The following is a 23928-nucleotide window of genomic DNA, read 5'->3' as shown; positions in this document are numbered from 1 at the left end:
TATGGCCACCATTGGCAGCAATTACTGCTCGGCACCGTCTCGGCACAGACTGGATAAGTTGACGAAGTAGCTATTATCATCATCGTAGGCGACTTCAATTTCCATTTTGACAACAAGGATAACCATGACACTAAACGAATAATTAATCTTCTTGAAGTCCACAACTGTGTACAACTCGTGTCAGAGGCAAGCCACAGAGGTGGACACACTCTGGACTGGATAGTTACCCGTGATTCAGACGCGTGTGTCAGTTGTGTACCTGTATAGGATCTACAGCTCTCTGACCATTTCCATATATTTGTGAGCTTGGACCTCTCAATACCCAGTCCAAATGTGAAGATTACTCGCTGTAGGAACATGCGCTCCCTGGATATGGATACTTTTAAAGACAATTTGCTAAACTCAGACCTTATACTTGAGCCACCATCTGATGCTGAGAGTCTCGTTCTGCTATACAATAGAGTTCTATCTGAGCTGCTATATAGACAAACATGCACCAGTGAAGGACAGAGTCATACCAGTCACTAAAACATCTGCTTGGGACTTCACACCTGAAGTTCGACAAGCGAAAAAGACAAGAGGAAAGCAGAACGCAGATGGAAAACAATCTTTCCTGGAGATTCATCTCCAAATGCATATTTCAGCCAAAAATCACTCAACAACGGTCATCAGACAAATCAACATCTCAATTCTAAGATTGAAGCCAACGAGTCAAGTCCAAAGTTGCTGTTCAAACTTTTGTTCAGTATCTTGAGTAAACACTTTGAATCGACACTTCCGACATCTGATGACAATGAAGTAATAGCACAGACATTTTCGGATTATTTCTACAAAAAGATCCAAGAACATTCATGACAAGATTTCGTCTTCTGCGGCTATGGATGAAGCTGATATTCCTCCAAAAATGTTTGATGGCACGCCTCTTACTCATATTGATAGTTTCACTGATATTTACCAACATTAGTGCTGATTATTAACTCTTCTACTTCATCTGGTTATGCCCCAAGTGTACTCAAGTCAGCTCTAGTTAGGCCACATCTGAAGAAATCAAGCCTTGATTAGGAGGATCCAAAAAACTACAGGCCTGTTTCAAACTTAGCATATATATCCAAACTCATTGAACGTGCAGTCTCCAGTCGTCTCATGGGCCACCTTTCCTGGCATAACCTCTATGAGGTGTTCCTATCAGCCTGCAGAGCACACCACAGCACAGAGACGGCCCTGCTGAAGATCCCGAATGACCTACGATGTGGTATTGACACAGGACAAGTGGCCCTGCTCACATTACTTGGCCTAAGCAGTGCCTTTGACACGACTGATCACCAGAGACTCCTCAAAAGACTTGATACAGAACTTGGATTCAGCTTTATCCTGGCTGGCATCTTATCTACAGGACAGGACTCAAACCGTTGTTGTTGGTGAGTCTGTGTCAACCGCATCTAGGCTTGAGTGCGGAGTCCCTCAAGGATCCGTGCTTGGTCCGATCCTCTTCACCCTCTACACTGTTCCACTTGGCTTTGTTGTAGCAAACCTTAATCTTGACCACTTCTACGCAGATGACACGCAGCTGTGGAAGTTATTTCAACCAAACACAGAGTCAGCTATAGAGCGTCTCTCTGTCAGACATCAGACTGTTGCCAGAAGATATTCATGGATGTCATCAAATGCCTTGAAATTAAATTAAGAGAAAACAGAGTCCATTCTTTTGGGACAGGCTGGAAAACGCAAGCAGTGTGACATTACTAGTGTGTGTGTCTGTGGAGCAACCATTCCTCTTTCTTCCACTGTCAACGATCTGGATGTTGTCATCGATCAAGATCTAAGTATGACAGAACACGTCAAATATGTTACTAAAACTTGCTACTCCCATCTCCACAATATCAAAGGCCAGACCGTTCTTACCAAAGATGCCTCAAAAACTCTCTGCCTCAGCCTAGTCACATCTCGTATGGACTACTGTAACAGCCTTTTGGCCGGATCTCCATCTTGTGTCACTGACCAACTCCAATGCATACAGAATTTAGCTGCTCGCATTACCTCCCAGATCACCAGAAAAAAGCACATCACACCAACTCTAAAGGACCTTCATTGGCTGCCCGTGAAACAAAGAATCTCCTTCAAACTATTCTGTCTCGCATACCAGTGCATGACTAACACGGCTCCAGTCTAACTCTCAGATCTTCTTCAGGCTTATGCACCATCTAGATCTCTCAGATCAGGGAATCAACACCTTCTTGTTATCCCCAAAGTCAAACAAGCTAAATATGGACACCGTGTCTTCTCCTATCCTGCTGATAAAAAAATTTCTCCCCACATTTATTTGTATATGGGTTTTTTCAAAGATTATAACCATTTTAGAAAGTTATTCGATCTGATGACTTGAAAATTATTTCAAGGGATTTAATTGAGAGAGTGTGAAGCAGAAAATAGTGTTTTCTCCCCATCATTTCATTATATTCTTATCTATTTTCAAAGAACTCTGCTTTTAGAAGAAAAACTTCAAGCGTAATAATAAGAAATTGATAAATCATAATCTGATATTGACATACTACATTTTGAAATAAGGACTGCTCCCTTACTGACAGTCTCACCAAACAAAAATAAACATCTCTTTTTTGTTTCATACATAACTGTTCTTTAATAACTTGATTTACATTGAGTTGATGAAATGAAGCAATCATATACTTACAAAATGCACAAAACCTACATCTGCTTAAATTCGTCTGCTAGCTGCCATTTTGAGAGAGGGAGTGTTCATTATATATATTTTTTTAATTTAAAAAAAAATATATTTTGGGGTTTTCTTTTAATTAAATATTTCATGAAATAGAGAAACACACTTGGATAAAGTTAATAACCTCAAATTTTAAATATTCAACTCTCCCATTATGACCTTCTGCCCTTTTAGCAACCTTTTCCACAACCACTTTGTGCCAGTGCTCAAAAGTACTATTTGCACCATATTTCAGCTTGGAACCAAACTTTTTATTTAACTAGCATGTCTGATGAATACAAAAAACACAATGTCTTGCTTTCATCACAAAACTTCCACGGGACTTGAATTCTGTACCCATCCTACCAGACTATAATGGCATATCACAATTGGAATGCGACTCAACATCACTTAGAACATCTGTTTCATTGACACAAAGTAAGGATAAAAAAGTGATTGAGCCACTGTTGACAACAAACAGAGGCAGATATATTACTAGACATTTTATACTGTTTGAGTAATTTCCAAAACTGCTTAGGATCATTGCTGGCTTCAACAAGTTTTTGTCTCTGTGTATACATGTAATTATCCCTCTTGATACTGAATGTCTTCTTGAACAGATTACAAAGTTGTCTAAATATATCCAGATCTTGATTATTATCTCTATGAGCTCTAAGTGCAGAATATTTATCATGTTTTAATTGTTCCAACTCTTCATCCCACCAAGGAGGTTGAGATTTATCACTAGAACTCATGTTATGTCTGTTGTGATACACAGTGCTGGTATGCGCTGCTGCTTCCTGGAATACACTGGTAAATAAATGTTCTGCTTCATTGATGTCTGTATATACGAGATCGTTCAATGTATCAAGGGTATCCATGAATGATTTAGTGAAATTATTCAAAAATTCATTGTTGGAGTCTTCAAAAAACACATATCTAACCCAGTTACCGTCTTCTTTATTCTGTTGGGTATCACTCTGTTGTGCAGAGACGGTAGGTTGAGCATGGAACAGAGTAGATGGAATATTGAGGCTGCAGTACAGAGGGAAATGACAGGAAAGGTCCAGAGTTCCGATTCCGAAGTCAGTCACATGAGGAAATAGTGATGAGCTAGCTAACATATAATCAACAACACTTGACCCATTATGAGTGACACAGGTAAATTCACCAGACTTATCATGATGCATTCGTCCATTTAATGTATGGATTCCAAATGTGCGACATAACTCGGACAATTTTATACCATACTTGTTGTGAGCCTGAGAGTCTTTAGTGGATCTAGGAATATCAAAATTATCACTAGGATAGGTCATCAGCATCATACACACAGTCTATGATGTCATCAGGTATATAATCTAGAAACTGCTTCTTCCTGGAATTAAAATCACCTGACAGGAGAACATGCTCCTCTGGGTAGTCAGATCTGATAGTGGAAATATACTCTTCGAGGATAGATATACAATCGTTATCAATCTCATCATAGATAGGTGAATTCTCGGGTGAAACATACTTGAATATTAATATAGTGTCCCTGTCCCATGTTAATCTTGAAGTATGAAACAAAAGAACAACACAGTCAGCAAACGTGTATGATTTCTGTGCACTTAAGACCATTGTAGGTTTAAGGGCACAACAAACGTGTCATACAAACGATGAATGAAACCATTCACAATAAGGGCTGACTTGATGAAGACTCTCACACCGCAACTGTAGCGACCAAAACGTTTTGCCTTCTGACGAACACTGTTGAAGACATTGTAACCAGGCAAGAAATCGCTGAACTCACCCGATGCACGCACAAATGATTCCAGAAAGCCGATCACATCAAACTTGGTGCAGAATGACTTTAGAGGAGAAACGCCATTGTCAAATTTACGGAGACCTTCATCAATGTTCCATGATAAAAAAACTTACATTGTCAGTTTGATTGTAAACAATCGAGCCTGGGCCTTCCCCTCATGTGTTGTTTGGAGTAGCCTCCCTTGATGTTTTGCTTCCGGGTTCGTCAACATTGAACCACGTGGTCTGGCTGTCACTGCACTGCTGTAACTTGTGGGCGATGTTCCATGCTATCCGGACGATGAGTTGAAGTTACGTGAGACACAAACAATATCCTTCTTCTCGGAGTCGTAAACATACACAGAGCCATCGATAATTAACTTGTTCTGCCTCATCTTCACCCTTTTATTAGCGTTGCGAGCCTCAACAAACCAAGGTGACAGGGCTCTCCTGTCCTCTCGAACTCGTCGTGAGAAATCCTCCGTGACACGCTGATTGCTACCTCGTCGTAGTTTCTCACGAGCACGCATGAACACATTACTTTTATCTGTACTTTTCATGAACTTCGCTATTACAGGCGATTGTTGATTCCGAGGGTTTAGTCGATGCGCTCTCACAATAACAATGTTACTCACGTCCATATCAAGCGTGTCAGGTTAGAAATGTCCGCACTGTATTTTCCGACTGTTCCCATGTTCGCCGGAGTTACCACCGAGTCCATAAAATATGAGATTTTCCCGACGACTTCTTGATTCAAGATCATCTATCTTGTCTTCCAGATCTTTAACTTGTGAAGTTAACTTGACATTTTCTGATCGCAACTGGGCGTGTCGGTCGCCATGTTGTCAACTTTTGTGTGAAGCGATTCAAAGTTTTTGTCCATGTCACATTTTAGTTCAGAAAACATCAATTTCACAGCATCGTCACTAGTCTGACCGTGTTCAACCTGGAGGGAACCATCCTTACTAGTATGTAGAGTAGATTGGCGGGTATGAGGTCCTGGGTTCATCTCCACAGCTCCACTTGCCACTAGCAGCGAGCCGAGAAGGAGTAAAAGTCGTAAACACAGCGAAACTGAGCGTTGATCGACTGCAAGTCAATGGAAACTTCGTTTACTTGCATTTGGCTGTACAAACATGCCAAATTTAGCCCGATATTGGGCTAAGAAATTCCCATTTCGGAGCAGAGAAAAAAAAATCGTGGCTACACCATTTGACGCATGCGCACCAAGAGGGAACGTTTAATATATTCCTCTTGAATAACAATCAATATCAATATATTAACATACATTTAAATATTTTCAGCGCTTTAATTCAGTAAAACCCGTATAATAAGTAAGTCTGAATGCTTAAAAATTAAATTTCGATATCACTCTCTTGTTTCTTCAGGCACGCCCGGGGGCGGTGGGGTAGCCTAGTGGTTAAAGCGTTGGCTCGTCACGCCGAAGACCCGGGTTCGATTCCCCACATGGGCACAATGTGTTAAGCCCATTTCTGGTGTCCCCGCCGTGATATTGCTGGGAATATTGCTAAAAGCGGCGTAAAACTAAACTCAGTCAGTCAGTCAGTCAGGCACGCCCGATATGGTTATTCAGCCGAGGTTTTACATGTGTTAATTGCATAAACGTGTTATTATATTACTAATACTATTTCTAACATACCGGTAGAAAACTATGGAATCCGAGAAGGGACATTGTCATGTTTTCACCCTCTCAAAAACCAGCAAAATGAGGCAAAATTAACCAAAGCGCGACAATGCGACAACGCGACATTTCGGCCATTTGTCGCATTGACCCAATGTCGCATGTCGCGGTTTGAATAATATTTTTCTATTCCTCCAAAGGGCGACAATGCGACATAGCGACAATTTTCAAGGTCAAAATATCCCGTTGTCGCATTGTCAGACAGACAGACAGATAGACAGTTTTATTCAGTAAAAGGCCACTGGCCCATAATACAGTCAAATGCGTGATCACACATCACATGAATGGTACACAATGATTTATAAAAATGTTCTGCTCTTAATTCTAATTTGTACATTATATAAGAATAAAGAAACATTCTTAATCATATCGACATTTGCAGATTGCATAATATGGATAAAGTTGTTTGAATAATATTTTTCTATTCCTCCAAAGGGCGACAATGCGACATAGCGACAATTTTCAAGGTCAAAATATCCCGTTGTCGCATTGTCGCCCTACACATCTACAAAACATTTATCTTGTACACACTGGAGTGAGTCGCTCCCGTCCTTCTCTATCCCCAACTAAACTCCTTACAATATATTAAAAAAGCCATAGGTGCAAAGACTAGTACACCAAACAAAAAGGCACCCTTAAATTCAGAATAAACCCTTTAAAAACATCCCTATCCGGCCACATTATTACAGTGTAAACTCGATTATCCAGGACTTACTCACAATGTCAAGGCCACACACCGCACGTTTCACAACCAAAACATAAACATCGTGACCCTGTCTCCCCAGCCCTACTTTTAACATTTAACCCTCTTTCATCTATTTAGTAGACTCCTGATATATTAAGATATATTAAACTTTTTTATTTCTCTCATTGAGACCGTTTCCAGGTCCCTTCATCAGGTGAACTGATGAAGGACCTGGAATGGTCTCTGAAACGTTGTGAGAGAAATTAAAAAAGAAGTTTAATCCATAAAAAATATCTTGGCCATCAATGTACAACTTCTAAATGCCACTAAAAGACATCAGACTCCTTATTAGCTCATCAGCAACAGTTTAACTGCTCTGCACAATAAGTCACAATATACTTTACACCACTTACTTAGTTGAACTTATACGCAATCAACTTCCCAACCCTCTTACGGCCAACTTCTCACCTCCCCATCTAAACTAAATTATTTTCAGTATACAGGTGTTTTATGATACAGTGCTTTATTCCCCAAGTAATAATTTTATTACGTTTTTGTTAAACACACCTATCACGTCGGTCGATGACTTGTGGCACTGTCTCAAGTCGATAGTTGGGATATGGGGACAGACAGACATATAAGTATGTAGACCAGCCATTCTTGTAGAAGTATGGGAGACTATGGCACATACATTTAGAACAATACCTTTTTCACATAATAGTAGGAAATATATATGTGTGAAATATGCACACATAAAAGACGAGATGAAAGGCATAGGGTGTATGAAATTCCATCACTGATACAATAAAGCCCGACGGGGAGTTGGTTTGGTTGGTTTGTTGTTTAACACGGCACTGGAACACGATGTTACGGAGTATATTCTTATCCTTCATCAGGTGAATGAAGAGACAAGAAACTAGGAAACAGAAAGCTAAAGACGTACATTTGAAACAACAGTGATAAGATAACAAGGGGAAACCAGTACTTAATTAGCGCTAAATTGGTAGGGTGGATGGACAAATGGAAGCCAGGGATTGTTAATCCCGGCACGAATAATGAGGTAACAATGGTGGCATTTAACAAGGGAAATGACAATAAAGAAATGTAAGCCAGGAATTAATCCAAGCCTAATTAGTGATGTAACAATAAATTATATGATTGTTATCCTTTTTACAGACTTTTTAAGAGCACTCATATATTTCAACGAAAACACATTCGGTTTCTGGAGTTATTGTTGGATTATTGTTTGGACAAGTTAAAGGATTAATTAGCAAAATGCCACAGAATTTGAAAGCATGTTCATGTTGTTTCTATACGACTAAACCAAATGAAATAAAGCCTCCAGTTGGATTAAATCATACGCAGGTTAGACATCATGTGCAGACAGGGCAGAATTATGTGAAATATTGCTTTCTCCCTCTATCTATTTCTCCCTATATCGCTTTCTCCCTATATCACTTTCTCCCTATATCGCTTTCTCGCTTTCCCACTCTATCACTTTCTCGCATTGGTATATCGCTTTCTCGCTCTATCGCTTTGTCGCCTTGGTATATTGCTTTGTCGCTCTTTCGCTTTATCGTTTTCTCGTCTCGTGCTATCGCTTTCTCATCTCGTTTTATCGCTTTCTCGTCCTGCGTTATCGCTTTCTCGTCTCGTGCTATCGCTTTCTCGTCTCGTGTTATCACTTTCTCGTCTCGTGTTATCGGTTTTTCGTCTCGTGATATCGCTTTCTCGCTTTCTCGCCTCCGAATTTAAGGCGAGAAGGCGATGTCCCTAATCAGCCAACATACATTTCTGGTGTCCTCCGCCGTGATGTTCCTGGAATAATGCTAAAAGCGGCATAAAACCAAACTCAGTCAGTCAGTCAGTCAGTCTATGCAGACAAAACTTATCGGATATATGCATCGGATACTTGCACAACGGGAAAGGTAACGGCATTTGAATCATGGAGATTATCTAACTGGTATAAGTATCATCTGACTATGAAGCATTCTTCGTTTGGCAGTAGAATTATAACAATGCCATTCTTTTTTACTTTATCACTAGCATTAGTCTGTCAAAATGAATATTATTCACGCTTGAGAATGCAATAGAACATGACATGATATATGACATGCATTATTTCTAATGGCAAAAGGTATTCAAATAGATTTTATGGATTATGCATCACTACCGGAACTTGAGGTACACATTAATTACTTATGGATTTTCCAAGCTAATTTGGATGCATTTTAAGATTGTAATGCTTCTCGCTGAATCCACACAAAAAATGCTTCCATAAAATCACCCAATGAGCTTTGGTACATTTGGAGACATTTATACACGTTGGCTGTGTCTGTGTTTAGAACCTTGGGGAATCTTCCGAATGGTCCGAGTAGTCAAACTGGCAGTCTGGAATCGATTCCTTAGATGGGTCAGCCGATTGTGGTTGTTCGGTCGGAGGCAAATATCTCATGTTCCCATTATGTTGAAAACGACTCCATAGAGATGAGATCGTGTTTCGATGGAGACCAACATGTCTGGCCACTTCATTTTAGGCCCCCTCCAGTCTCCATCATCCCATTTTTCTGTAAGCCGTGGCATCTTTAGGTTGAAATTAACGTGTTTTCTACAACATGCACAGGCTAGAGAATAATAAGCCGTTCTTTAATCTAGATTTCAATATCAGGAGCGTGAACTTTACCTATATAGTGGAGGCTGGAGGTCCCAATTATGTGCTTCAATTGATTTCATTGGGTGCAAAGAGGCAAAGCAACCATGGATCACTGCAAATCAGGGATGAACCGAGGTATTTGTTAAAAGGTGAAGCTTCCTGCATGGACCCTAGCTGGATTTCCACTCCTGCCCTCCCCTCCCACCCACACACACATACATACACACGTTGTTCAAGGGAAGGTTCGTTAGCCTCTGCATATAGACTGTATACTGGAGAGGTCCTGAAAGCTCCTGGTCCTGGATAGAATCTAATTTTTCTAAATTGCTTTTGCAGACCCCACCATAAACAATGGAGCCGTAGTCTAGTTTAGAGCGAACCAAAGATCTGTACAAGTGAAGGAGGGTAATCTGATCCCCTCCCCACTCCGTATTTGAAACGACTTTTAGTAAGTCCAGAGCCTTCAAGCACTTGGTTTTCAAATATTTTATGTGTGGCAAGAATGTCAGGTGGCGGTCGAATATGACACCCAGGAATTTGGCCTCTTCTACTACCTTGATGGGAGTACCATCTAAAGATACGTCTGGATCCTTGTGTGGTCTGTATTTACGACAAAAGTGAATACAATTTGTTTTGGATTTTGAAAACTTAAAGCCATTGTCATTGGCCCATTTTTGGATTTTGTTAAGGCAGAGTTGTAGCTGCCTTTCTATTGCGTGCATGTTCTTACCACGACATGAAATATTGAAATCGTCCACGAAAAGGGACCCATCTACACAACTGTTCAGGACGTTAGTGAGGCTTTTAATTTTGATGCTAAAAAGGGTGACAGACAGGATGCTGCCTTGGGGGACGCCCTGATCTTGGTGGAAATAATCCGACATGTGGAACGTACCCGTACTTGAAATTGTCTGTTGTTTAAAAACTGAGGTAATCGGCCCCTCAAATATATTGTCATCAAATATATTGAGTAGAGTTTCCAAACTTGAATCAGGAAGGTGTTTCAGAAGCTGATAATGAATATCATCAGCTCCTGCTGCAGTGTCGTGAGCCTGCCCCAGAGCAGTACGTAGTTCATGGAGAGAAAACGTTTCATTGTAATCCTCACAATTATGAGAGTTAAAAGTGACTGATTTCTTTTCTTGTTGGGTTTGGTATTTCTGGAACTTGGGGTTATAGTTTGACGAGGAGGAGTGGTTTGCCAAAGATTCGCCAAGTTTGTTTGCAATTTCAACTTTATTTGTTAAAAGGGAGTCACCATCTTTGAGATGGCGAACACCAGATTTGGATCCTTTTCCCTTAATCTTTTGAATCATGTTCCACACCTTGGACATGGGTGTGCGGGAGTTGATTTTGGACACATATTTCCTTGATGACCGGTGTTTAGTTTGTTTAAATGTACGTCTTGCCCTGGCATTTGTCATTTTAACGGCATTCAGGATATGCATAGTAAGATGTTGACGGAAAAATGTTTCTGCCTTCTTCCTATTTTTCCTAGCTTGTTTGCAGTTTGTATCAAACTTTGTATCATGGTTTGCGTATGTGCGGGTTTGCAGAGGACTTAGGAATGGTTTCGTCTCCAATAGTATTTAAGATATCAGAAAATAGTTCCATGGGATCAGGAACATTCCTGAGGTTGTCCGGTATGAGCTTTTCAGAGCAGAGAGTTTGGAATAATGGCCAATTGGCCTTAGTAAAATTCAATCTTGTTGAAGGTGTTCCATCCGCGGGAGCGATAGGAGTAAGAATAGTTGGGAAGTGGTCACTTCCACAAAGGTCATCGTGGACCGACCATTCAAACTCGTTTAAGAGATTAGAATTCGCAAGTGATAGATGAAGTGCAGAGTATGTTCCAGTGGCAGGATGGAGATAGGTGTTTGCTCCATCGTTGAAGGTGCATAGATCATTCTTGGAGAGAAAATCTTCAAGGACCTTTCCCTTATTATTTGTATCAGTACTCCCCCATAGAGGGTTATTGCCGTTCAGGTCGCCCATGATTATGCAGGGCTTTGGGAGTTGATTATACAAGTTCTGAATATCTGAGCGTGGTCTTGCCATGGGAACATACAAAGTTAAGGCCAGAGGACACGATTATGTATTGAGTAAAGAGGCAGAACACTGGTGAAAACTAAAACAATGGTCCACTTGAAATCAGTGATGTATTTGTAACAAAGGTAGACAGTCCTACTCTACCAGCATCCCCTCCACTAACATACTCAATTACACTTCTCAGAAGCTGAACCAGAAACTGTTCTCTTAGAAACAATACAATGAAATCAGTTTCTTCACAAATATAAATGAAGTCATCGCAACATTTAGAATGACAAATGTAGCCGTCGTATTTGTGTTGAGGTGTCTGTCAAGTTTAGGTTTCAGCAGATGCTTGCTCCTCGTGAACTGCGGACCTGACACTCGATGTGTGAAGAGACATAGTGGTGACACAGTATGTGTTAAGGGTACGACTCCTTGTTTGACCAAGCCACAGGAATCTTTGTTGTACGGAAGAACTCTTGAGATGGATCTCGTTTGTATCAGGATTGGTTGTACCTGAAAGTGTTTTCACAAGATCTGACTGTATATCATTTAGTAATATTCAGGTGAAAATATACGATAATCCCAGATACCATATTGTTTGTTATCTCCTAGATGAATCTCTTTTCTAATGACAGTGGCAAATCTGTTGGGCTTGGTAAATACAACATCATTTTTTTGTTTCATCTCAAACGTGGCAAGGCAGAAAAAGTAGGATCTCTCAATTCCTTTGGGGCGGAGTAATTGGCCATCTTGTGGAAAGGCAGATGTATTTCCCTTGTGCGATGCAGCCAGACCGACTTCATGACAATCTGCACACATATTATTGATTATCCCCTTGCAAAGCAAGACACATGATGAAAACAAGGCACTCCAATTTTTTCTTGTGCGCCATACTCCCAATGTCATTGTAGATATTGTTGATGGCTCTCTGGTGCTGTACAGTGCTATTTGTCAACCAATGGGAACTGTCCTATGCAATTGTCACTCTAAACGTTTATGTATATATCAGAGCATAAAGATTCAGCTCAGCAAGGATATCACGTTTTGATTCGTAGACATTGTATCCCGGCAATACTGGTTTACTTGCTTCACATTATGCAGATGAGGTACCTGAAGAAACAGGGAGAAACATAGCACTGGGACGGCCAACAATTCAGTCCTCCTTCTTGGACCATCGCGGGAAGGCTAAGGGGGCCGTGGATGGTAACCACACGCTTCAATACAGACGGGGCAGTTGTACTCATTCAGCCTTCTATTCTCCGAGCTGGTGGATCGTTGATCTCAACCACGTATACACAATAAATGTTATTGTGATATACAACAGAGGACGGGTTCAAGGTAAGCGCCAATCCGAACAATCGATAATTAGTAATGAAACCAAATGAAAGCAAAGTTATAAACCAGAATTAGTCCCTGTCACAAAGTAACCCAATCACCGCTATCAATGTTGCTTATGTTGGACGGATTCGTGACCACGCACCATTATTCGTTATCATCTCACATTTTCGTTTTCAGAAAGACTTGACAACACAACTGTGGAGGGGTTCCTTCACTACCCAGCCATGTGTGACAACACAGACGCCAGTTCGTTTGTCTTCCATGCAGGTCCGTCGGGAAATGTGGTCAATGTGTCCTTTGCTCAAAGAACGAAAGCTCAGTTCATCCGAATTTCAAGACAAGGGCTCCTTACCCTTTGTGAAGTGGAAGTCTATGGTGCTGTTACAAACGATCAAGGTTCGTTGCTTCAGTAACGAAATTTAGGTTCTTGGGTTTGAGTACAAGACGACACCATTCATGACCTAATCAGTTACAAATGAACGGAAAACAATATCATGTAAAACAGTGCTAAATTCACCGGGCGGGGTCACTCACTCACCTTCCATGCAGGTCCGTCAGGATATGTGGTCAATGTGTCCTTTGCGCAGAGCACAAGAGCTCAATTCATCCGAATTTCAAGACAAGGCTTCTTACCATTTGTGAAGTGGAAATCTATGGTGCGGTTACAAATGAGCAAGGTTTATTGTTCCTGTAACGAAATTTAGGTTCTTGGGTATGAGTACAAGGCGACACCGATCAGTTACAAATGAACGGTATAACAATATCATGTAAAACAGTGCTAACTCACTCACTCACTCACTCAACCCACTCACGCAACCAACCCACTCACTCACATACATGTTTTGGGCTTTATCCTATAAAGTCATGCTTGTTAGCATATTTTCATTCGGTCTTTGTTTGAAACAGGTCAAATTTCTTTACTCCAATATTTGGAACGAAAGCTAGCTTTTGGTTCTCATAGTGATCATTACAAAAACACGTTACCTTGATCAATCCATTGCCACGTCATACCATGATATTTTCGGGGCAACATTTGATGTTGAAAGGCAGAGTAACCAAGCGATGATATGTATGAATGTCATTGCCACTTTCCATGACAAGTTTTACAGGTCTTAAATTTAATTTAATTTCCAATGCTATTCACAAGCAATAATAGAAGTGTTAAAATTGACTTGAAAGTCCCTCTCAGTCTAACATTCAAACAGAATAATATTGCAAATATTTCAATATTACCACAACAGCTGTCGCATGCAATATAGGAGGCTTCTAGCATTTATGTCGTGAGTAATTTGTTTCAGGTCGCATTGATTCTACCACTGAAGTGACAACTGGCAGGAAACTGACAGCTAAAGCTAATGCCCTTGGCCTTTGGAAGAGTCACGAACCATGTCTTAGCGCATGTAAACAGCTCTCCAATTGTTATTTCATCAACCACAACGCAAACACCGGAGAATGCCAGACTGCCGCGGGTCTAGTGAAGATGAAATACTTCAAACCCTCTTCCGACTGGAATCTGTACTCTCTGTGTTGATTGCACACAATGCTATTTACTGGTCAACCTCTAGGAAAGGGTACGGAGTGGATGATAGTTAAAATCAGACGAGCTGTTTTGTAGCTATATCTGAAAAATCATATAAGTAAAACAATGAACATAAATATAATTAAGAAAGCTTCAAATGTATTTTTTCTGTGGCTGACCATTTCTTTGTTTTCAACAGTTAGTTGAGCCCCATCTCACTGACTCACTCACACTGACTCCCCTTACCCACCTACCTACCCACTCACTCACTCACGTTCCTTTAAATTTAATTTAAATTTCCTTTAAAACACAAACTTCTGGTAATAAAATGTGATACACTTGCATTGTTATTTCTCTTGAGAATCATTCTGACCGGGATCTGGATGAACAACAACAAACACTGGAAGGAGAAAGAGTATTTTTTTATGTTTATACAAAAGCCATATCTCATGCTATATATATATAGTGTCAAATACATTTTTGATATGATTGAAATATTCCCAATGTGACTAACAATTTTGACCCCTCCTTTTCATTTTATCAAATTGCATTGAAGACGAGCAAGGGATGTGTCATGTGTCATGATATATATAAATATTGTCAAATACCTTTTTCGATATGGATGAAATATTACGAAGCTCCTGAAAGGACATTTGCGTACCCCCCTAATCTTATGATAACCACTTATAATCTCGTTATAACAACTTTAAAATCCCGTAATTCTGTCCTTACATTTTACACATTACAATAGCTAGTTCACAGTACCACACACGAACCAAAAGGTCCCATCACAAGCTTCGTAAAATATTTCCAGTGTGAAGAACAATTTTGACCCCCTCCTATTCATTTTATTAAATTGCATTGAAGGCGAGTAAGGTTGGTTTGTTGTTTAACGCTGCACTCAGCAATATGCCAGCGGTTTGTAAATAATCGAGTCTGGACCAGACAATCCAGTGATTAACATCATGAGCATCGATCTACGCAATTGGGATGCGATGACACGAATGAACTAAGTCAGCGAGCCTGACCACCCGATCACGTTAGTCGTCTCTTACAACAAGCATGGGTTGCTGAAGACCAATTCTAACCCGGATCTTCACGGGGTAAAGACGAGTAAGACTGACAGTATGAGTGTCACTGGTTGTTATTTACAGTTGAGTGGAAAAATGATATGACGGTATAGGCCCAAATAGATAATGTCAGTGCTTCATGGTGCTATTGCTGAAAACTTTAATTAAATAGGATATGTGTTTTTTCAACTATGACAATTAATGCCCTTTTGTAATAAAAGCTTCACAATAATAATTTATTGAACATCACCCAAAACACTTTTCAGCCCAGCCACCCGAATATCTCTAGACATTAATGCGCCTGTCTGTTTGTCATGGCATCGATGGTGTCCGACGAAATAGCACACGTACAATGTATGGGTCTTCTTTGCAAAAACACATTTTGGTAAAACTGTTCCATTACAAACAATTATAATACAGTATAAGCGTCGATAATGTTTTTACTGCATCCAGCTCCGTGCAATTTGACGAATTTCTAAGTAAAATTGCTGAAAGACATAATTAAAATCGGACATAAGCTCTACCCGATGACATTCACTGCAACGATAGGCTCCTTCGTTAGCTCCGAGAGAATTAACATAATCATAGAAAATACACACCTGCTTGCTACCTGCATGTTACTTGACGTGTGTGCGCACGTTTGTTCAGGAAGGGCATTAACGGTGTCCGATGAAAAAAGTCCTTTGGAAAATGCAAACTTGCAAATAGACTGTCTTCTTATTCTGTGATGTGTAAAGAGTATTAGGTTGGGCAACACATTGTCCATTGTGTTCTGTAGATTTAAGAACTCTAAAAAGGTCATGGTAATTGAGCTGACGTTGTATTCACTGTTTTGTGCATCACGGATCCTCTTGTGTTTATAACTTTAGACGCCAGAGCATAGTTGGAAATGTGTATTTATTATTGAAGTTTGATCATTGCAGAATGCACCTTGTCACTTTAACCACAGACGCGATGACGTCACGCCAGAAGCGCCATCCGCATCTCTACTTTGAGGATGACAAAACTCCCATAGACTTAACATTGGGCTCACTGGGCCAAAGCCTTAGTTTCACCACTACTACCACTGGTCTTGATGTTCATGTAACATACATTCGGTATCCGATATTCTGATATGATCATAAATGTCAAAGAAAATTTGGTTTTAGTTGTGAGTTCTTGCTGAAAACGTTTAACAGCATATGTTGCAAGAGACATTGCATGACATTTCTTCTAATTAGTAGACAGCAAATGTTTTATCTGTTGACAGCAAATATGAAAACAACGGAAAAGAATCTATACTTGTGAAACGCAAGATAACCTTCCTTATGATATATCATATTTGTTTGACATACGCCTGTTGATTGTCTCATAAAGTTGAAGTGAGAACGATGTTCATGCTGGTGGTCACTGGATTGTCTGGTCCAGACTCGTTTATTTACAGACCGCCGCCATATAGCTGAAATAATGCACAGTGCGGCGTAAAATTCACTCACTCACTCACTCACTCATAAAGTAGAAAATGTATATGGGCACAAAATGTCTTTACTTTGCTCGTAATGCTTGTTTTATGCCAACAAAGACAAAAACATTCGCTCAAACTGCTTATCAAACTTTTTCATTAAACCCAAGACATGAGGAGAAATATTACATTCCATGAAATATGTGTTGGTCGGGGTGTCAGCACTGTAGGTAGCTCTTGTCTGTTGATAATGGATTTTCCAGCAAAAAAATAAGACAAGAAAAAGAAATGATACTCGTGAAATGCGAGAAAACTTATGATAGATATCATTTGTTGGACAAACTTTTATCGATTGCCCAATGTAAGTAGACCATGTGTACAGGAGCACTTTTTAAATGCATGTCTTATGCTGTATTTCACATTTTATTAAGTTCAAGGAGTTTAAGAAAATTATTTTATTTGTTTGGAGAGGGGATAGGGGACTATTGTATACATGTGTTTGTTGGTTTTGCTTTTCATTAACGTAAATATTTCTCACACCATAGCATGTTTTGTGAAAGTGATGACCAATCAACGTTCAAAACAATTATTTTCAGACAGAAACATGACAGAGGTGAAACTTATTTACATTTGGTATTGTATCACGGTTTGTTCTATATAAAACTGCTTGCTTTTACTAGCTCTTTGCCATTATCATTAAGGAGCAGTTAACTACTGACCTCCCTTGCTGAGTGCCCACCGCTGTCATCTAATAACTGTTGTTGTTTCAAATCTACTTATATAGGGATCTGCTTCGCTGCTTTCTTCACTTGGTGAAGGAGCAAGGATGTCGTGTCCCTCCATACTACAGACATCTGTGGCTGACATCAATGAATTTTCATCCTTTATGTGTATCACTTCTAACTGCCACTCAAAGACGATGAGCATGCATTTATTCATTTCATTCAAAGTTGATATTCATTATCAACTACACAATTTACACGCCTTCTAATCCACTGTAAAAACATGCCCATTTCTGGTCCTATTTTGAAAGAGAAAGCTATTCAGTTTGCTTCAGAATTAAATGTCAACGAGTTTAATGCATCATATGGTTGGGCGGCACATTGGAATACACGATACGACATCAAACAGTTCAAAGTGAGCGTCGAATATGATGACTCTCAACACGTTGTTCAGTCGTATTTTACGGCATACGGAAAATCATTCTCAGGTTGAAAAGGGAAAAGTTCTCTAAACCGACACGCCCTCTATACGGGCATTTTTGTCGGTCCCAACGAATGCCGGTTAAGAGGGCTTCCACTGTAAATGAAACTATCTAAAACTTTCAGTAGCAGTCATGTAACCTTTTTCTGAATGCATTGATGTTTAACGATGATACTTTTTATGGATATACAACTTCTCTATTGTGAAAAGCGACGTTCCTCATAGATTCTTATGTCATCAGCCTTTGCTGTCCATTGGGATGCCTACTTTTGCTTTTTACAAAATGTTATCAATGAGAATGTCCAGCATTTCACATATTGTTTTCTCGGTTAACTTCAAATGGCATTAACTTTCAGTTTTGACAAATTGTCCTGAGTTGAGTTGAGTTGGTCTTTACGTCCTGAACCTCTGAAGATAGACATATATGTATGTATATCTTCATTTCTGGCAAAGACATTATATCGGCGCCTGAATCATCGGGAGCTTAAAAGGGTTCTTTTTTTTCTTTATATCGGCATATATGCCACTATTTGATTTTGATTTAAACATATTAATTCAAGAGAATGGATTGGGTACAAATTATGCCAACTTAGTGAAACCCTCTCCTATACCCTTTCCTAGGTTATGCCAACTTAGTGAAACCCTCTCCTATACCCTTTCCTAGGTTATGCCAACTTAGTGAAACCCTCTCCTATGCCCTTTCTAAGTTATGCCAACTTAGTGAAACCCTCTCCTATACCCTTTCCTAAGTTATGCCAACTTAGTGAAACCTCTCCTATACCCTCCTCTCCCCTTTCTAAGTTACGCCAACTTAGTGAAACCCTCTCCTATACCCTTTCTAAGTTATGCCAACTTAGTAAAACCCTCTCTATACCCTCTCCTAAGTTATGCAAACTTAGTGAAACCCTCTCCTATACCCTCTCCTAAGTTATGCCAACTTAGTGAAACCCTCTCCTATAAACCTAAGTTATGCCAACTTAGTTAACACTCTTACCCTTTCCTAAGTTATGCCAACTTAGTGAAATCCTCTCCTATACCCTCTCCTAAGTTATGCCAACTTAGTGAAACCCTCTCCTATACCCTCTCCTAAGTTATGCCAACTTAGTGAAACCCTCCTGCCACTATAAAGTAGGAGCTTCAGCAAAATCTCTTCACTCAAATTGTGACTAGGAAGCCTTTTGGCGGACATTTCAAAATCTGGCGCACTTTAATATCATATTATAAAGATACGGGAATTTGAATGTTAGAGATTATTAATCTGGTATCAGTATTTTCTGACATAGAAGCATTCTTCAGTGCGACACAGAATTTATGACAATGCCATCCTTCTTACTTTATCACTAGCAATTGTTTGTCAAAATGAACATTGTTCACACTTGAGAATGCAATAGAACATGACATGCAACATTACTTATGTCGAAAGGTATTCAAATACATCTTACATGTATTATACATCACTGCCAAGATTTGAGGTACACTTAGAATTATTACTTATGGGTTTTCCAAGCTATATTTGATGCATTCATTTTAAGATCGTAACACTTCTCGCTGAATCCACACAAGAAACGCTTTGATACACTTGGAGAGTTTTATACACGTTGACAGTGTTTGTGTGTTTAGAACATTGGAATTTTCAGAAGATGGAACTGCTGTTCCTTACATACATGTTCCTTCAACATGGACAAGCAGCTGAACAGGAACTGGTGTTTGGAATCGGAATCAAGCTTTGCAACCTTAAATGCATTGAAAAGGTTTTGCATGAGTTTTGCATACAACATTGAAAGACTAGAGTGCCGTCTGTCTTACAAGGATGATACAAAACTGGCAAAGGAGGGGTATGTTATTTATCCAAAGAAAGGAAAAGAAGTAAGTTCTTTCTTCGTGATGTGAGAACATAAATGATTGTCAGAGTATCTGAAGACCTTGAGGTAAATATCTGGAAGTACATGATTGCTGCAGAGATTTCTAAAGATTGTCTTTAATTATCCGATTATAAATACTGATATTGTACAAAATTGCATGTTCGGTTGTTTTGCGCTTCAATGAATGTTCATTCTCAGTTTTAAAACTTTCTCAAGTCTGCTCTCAATACTGTGACTCCAACATATTCAGAAACTTTTTAGTTAATTGTTCGAATAAACTTAGAGCATATTGTCTGTTGTCGTCCGTCCGTCCATGCATCCTATTCGGTTGTCTGTTAACGTTTATTTTTATGAACGTTTAACATGAACTCAGTAGCTGAATGTGTGAATCCTCCCTACCTCCCACCATCGCTCACTCACTCAAGCAACCAATCCAACACCCACCCACTCACTCACTCACTTACTCACTCCGGCAATATTTCACTCATACCGTGACTAAAACAAGTCATACTTGTTACATACATGGAACGGTAGGATGTTACCAGTAATTCCGAAGCGGCTAGGTACCCAACAGGAGTCGGTGTCGCACTGACCAGTAGCTAGATTATTTTAAAGGTCACATGCAACAAAAAAACCAAAACATAATCAAAACACAATTATCACTTATTCATGACATATAATATGTATGATAAACAAGAGGATGACGGTATTGATTATCTAGAAAAACAAACTATCAGTGGTTGCAGCAGATTTTGATTTGGGAAAACATGACGTTCTATTGAGATTTTAACGCCCGAATCGGGCTACTTTATGATTTTATCTTTGAGGATGAGGATGATATCCGATTTCTTAATCCCGGTTCTCTGTACCATGTTGATTCATTCTGTCAGCCAAGGAGTTCGATGGATGAAAAAAGTTAATAGGTTCGGAAAATCTTTAGTATCACTGTCTAAAGCTTGGGGTCTTCACATTGTTAATGGAAGAAAGCCAGCGGATAGTGATGGTTCTTTTACTTTTATTGGGAATAATGGTACTAGTCTAGTAGACTATTTCCTTGCATCAGCTAGTCTGTTTCCGTTAATAACGGATATGAGAGTACATTCTTCTACAGTGTCTGATCATTTACCTATATCATGCAGTTTGAACTACGAATCTACGTCTACATATACTACAGCTTCAACTAATATTCCATCTTTTGATGTGCCTAATTTCGGATGGAAAGAGTATGGGAACATCTCTTTGGTGCTAATTTTGAAAACAGCAGAGCTAAAGAGCTGGTATCAGAGTTTACATCTTTTCTTGAAGAAATTGATGTTAATGGTGTGGTTGAAAAATTCTGTCAGCTGTTCTACTTTGATGGGGAGCACTTTAAATCCAACAGTGGGGTTGCTATGAAATCTATGAAAAATCAACCGATTTCGGTTTAATAAAGAGTGTTCTTCTTTAAAACGTAAAAGTATAGCACTTTAGAAAAGCTACTTATCAACAGAAACAGAGTCAATATCAATCAATACTTGGAGGCCAAACGTATGTTCCGGCGCATCTGTAACAGAAAAAGGAAACATTCATTGCGGAAGCTTTAAATAATTTGTCAGTAGCTGTAAATAATAAAGACTCCAGAAACATTAGGGAAACAATTGAAATGTCTCATTGCTAGTAAACTTGATGAAAATGATACAACACCAAGTGAATGGTTTGCATACTTTAAAGATCTTTTAAATCCTTCTGATAGTAAAACTGAATTTGATCACGATGTTCCACATTTTCTTGAAGCTCATGATAGTTTTCCATGTGAAAAATGTTTGAACATTGATATGTTATCAGATACCATCAGCCATGAGGACATTATTAAAGCGCTCTCTGATATTAAATCGGGCAAGTCACCAGGAATAGATGGCTTCTTCCACCAGCATTCATGAAGAATGCACCTTCCCTTGCTGATCATTTCTATGCATTGTTTAATGTCATTTTAGATTCAGGAGTATTTCCCTCTGCTTGGAATGTTGGTTTTCTGGTACCTATCTATAAACAAGGAAATATGTCTGATCCCAACAACTATCGGGGAATATCCATGTTAAGTGTCATTGGTAAAATTTTCACTTATGTTCTTGATAAAAGAGTCTGCGCTGCTGGGCCGAGTTTAATGCTTCACTTAATGAAGGGCAAGGAGGCTTTAGAAATGATTATTCTACCATAGATAATATGTTCTCACTCCATTCTTTAGTTCATAAGTACCTGTGTAAAGCAAGGCATCGTTTTTATGTATCTTTCATCGATTTCCGCAAAGCCTTCTGATCTTATTGATAGGAAAAAAAATGTTATATCTTCTACTTGAAAAGGGTGTAATCATTGAGAATATGTACTCAAATGTATGTGCCTCCGTTCGTTCTGGTAAATCTAGAACAGATTTCTTTTCAACCAATAATGGTGTTCGCCAGGGCTGCATTCTCAGTCCGCTCCTTTACATTCTAGTCATCAATAAACTTGCAGACCATCTCCATCATGGCAATACTCGGAATACATGGAATTTATGTAAATGAATACATAGAAGCTATTAAGATATTACTGTTCGCGGATGACGTTACACTACTAGGAGATAGCATTGTTGATTTACAAAGAAAATTAGACATTCTTGAAGATTTTGTAACACGTGGGGCTTCAAGTAAATCTGGATCTAAGGTGGTTGTTTTTCGAAACGGAGGACGCGTTAAGAGAAGTGAAAATGTATTTTTAAAGGTCTACCTGTAGAGGCTACCCCTTATTATAAATATTTAAGCATTGTATTTTCATCACGTTTAGTTTGGTCCAAAGCATGTGAAACGCTATCTTTACAAGCCAAACGTGCATGTTTCCCTCTGTTTCAACTGTTAACCAAGTATCAAAGTATGTCTTTAACTATTGCTCATAATATATTTGTCAGTAAGATACTACCAATTTTAACCTATGGAAGTGAAAATTGGGGCTATACTTATAGAACGTGTATTGAAAAGGTTCATAGTGAGTAGGCACCCGTGAAGAGCCACCTCCTCTTGGTGGGTGCTGGGTAACACTAAGCGCTCTTCGACCCCGGTTGTGGACCTGGGGTATATTTGGTCCACCAACCTGTTTGCCGTGGGTTGCGCCCCTGTGTCGGTGGAGGACGGGATTCTGGTGGTTGAGGGCACTGGTTCCAGGAACAGCGTTCCTTTGCTCAACACACTGCTTTGGCCCTTACTTCATCCAGACGGGTGGTTGAATGGGCCCAGTTCAACCAATCGGCTGGTCATGTCGAGCCCTGTGCATTCTTTGTATTTGCACAAATTCTATTTTGAACTGTATTTATTGACTTTAGGTCTCGGCTCTTTTTGTCTATGCATTACTTGATTTTGACATATGACCTACTGTAAATCAATAAAATAATGCGAGCTACTTATTAATACGAAAAATGTGACTATATCTGAAGCACATTAATAAATCTCGCATTATTATATTGTCTTTGCACTCGATATCGTTATTACTAGTATTTGGGTCACGATAACCCAGTGAACAAAGACAAACGATTGATTCACAAAAATTCCTTTATTGACACAATAACATCGACATTATATTATATCAACAAGTAAAAAATACATTCTGGGGAAGAAAGATTGAGCACTAATCATTTAAGTTGTATTACAGTCTTTGAATAAACAGTCTAGTTTACAAGGTTTGAACTCACTGGACCACGTCCAGCAGACCTGCCAACTGGCATCCATGTAAGATTACCTCACGATTTCTGCCTACCTTTGCAATTGCTCTCTGCATCCAGCGAGCATGACGCTTTGTCAACACGTCATTTTGCATTGAGATTACAAACTGAGATCATCCTGTCTACTGTCAATTACTAATACTAACAGTTGAAAGGAAAGCCGTCTTTGATCCAAACACCCATGTGTTCGGGGAATTCA

The 23928-nt window shown here is 39.4% G+C and overlaps 1 long non-coding RNA gene across 1 annotated transcript; it reads right to left on the bottom strand.

The window, feature by feature from the left end:
- Window positions 1-4869: 4869 nt before the first annotated feature.
- On the bottom strand, window positions 4870-23448 carry LOC124274729. Its single transcript, XR_006898009.1, has 3 exons — window positions 23362-23448; window positions 16702-16708; window positions 4870-4881 (listed from the first exon to the last, which is right to left on the bottom strand). It is a non-coding gene; the product is annotated as an uncharacterized LOC124274729 (long non-coding RNA).
- Window positions 23449-23928: the final 480 nt, after the last annotated feature.

Source organism: Haliotis rubra, unplaced genomic scaffold (genome assembly GCF_003918875.1).
Source record: "Haliotis rubra isolate DU_JTF1 unplaced genomic scaffold, ASM391887v1 Scf1939, whole genome shotgun sequence".
In the NCBI taxonomy this organism is placed as follows: Eukaryota; Metazoa; Mollusca; class Gastropoda; order Lepetellida; family Haliotidae; genus Haliotis; species Haliotis rubra.
This window is presented reverse-complemented; position numbering and strand designations above follow the sequence as displayed.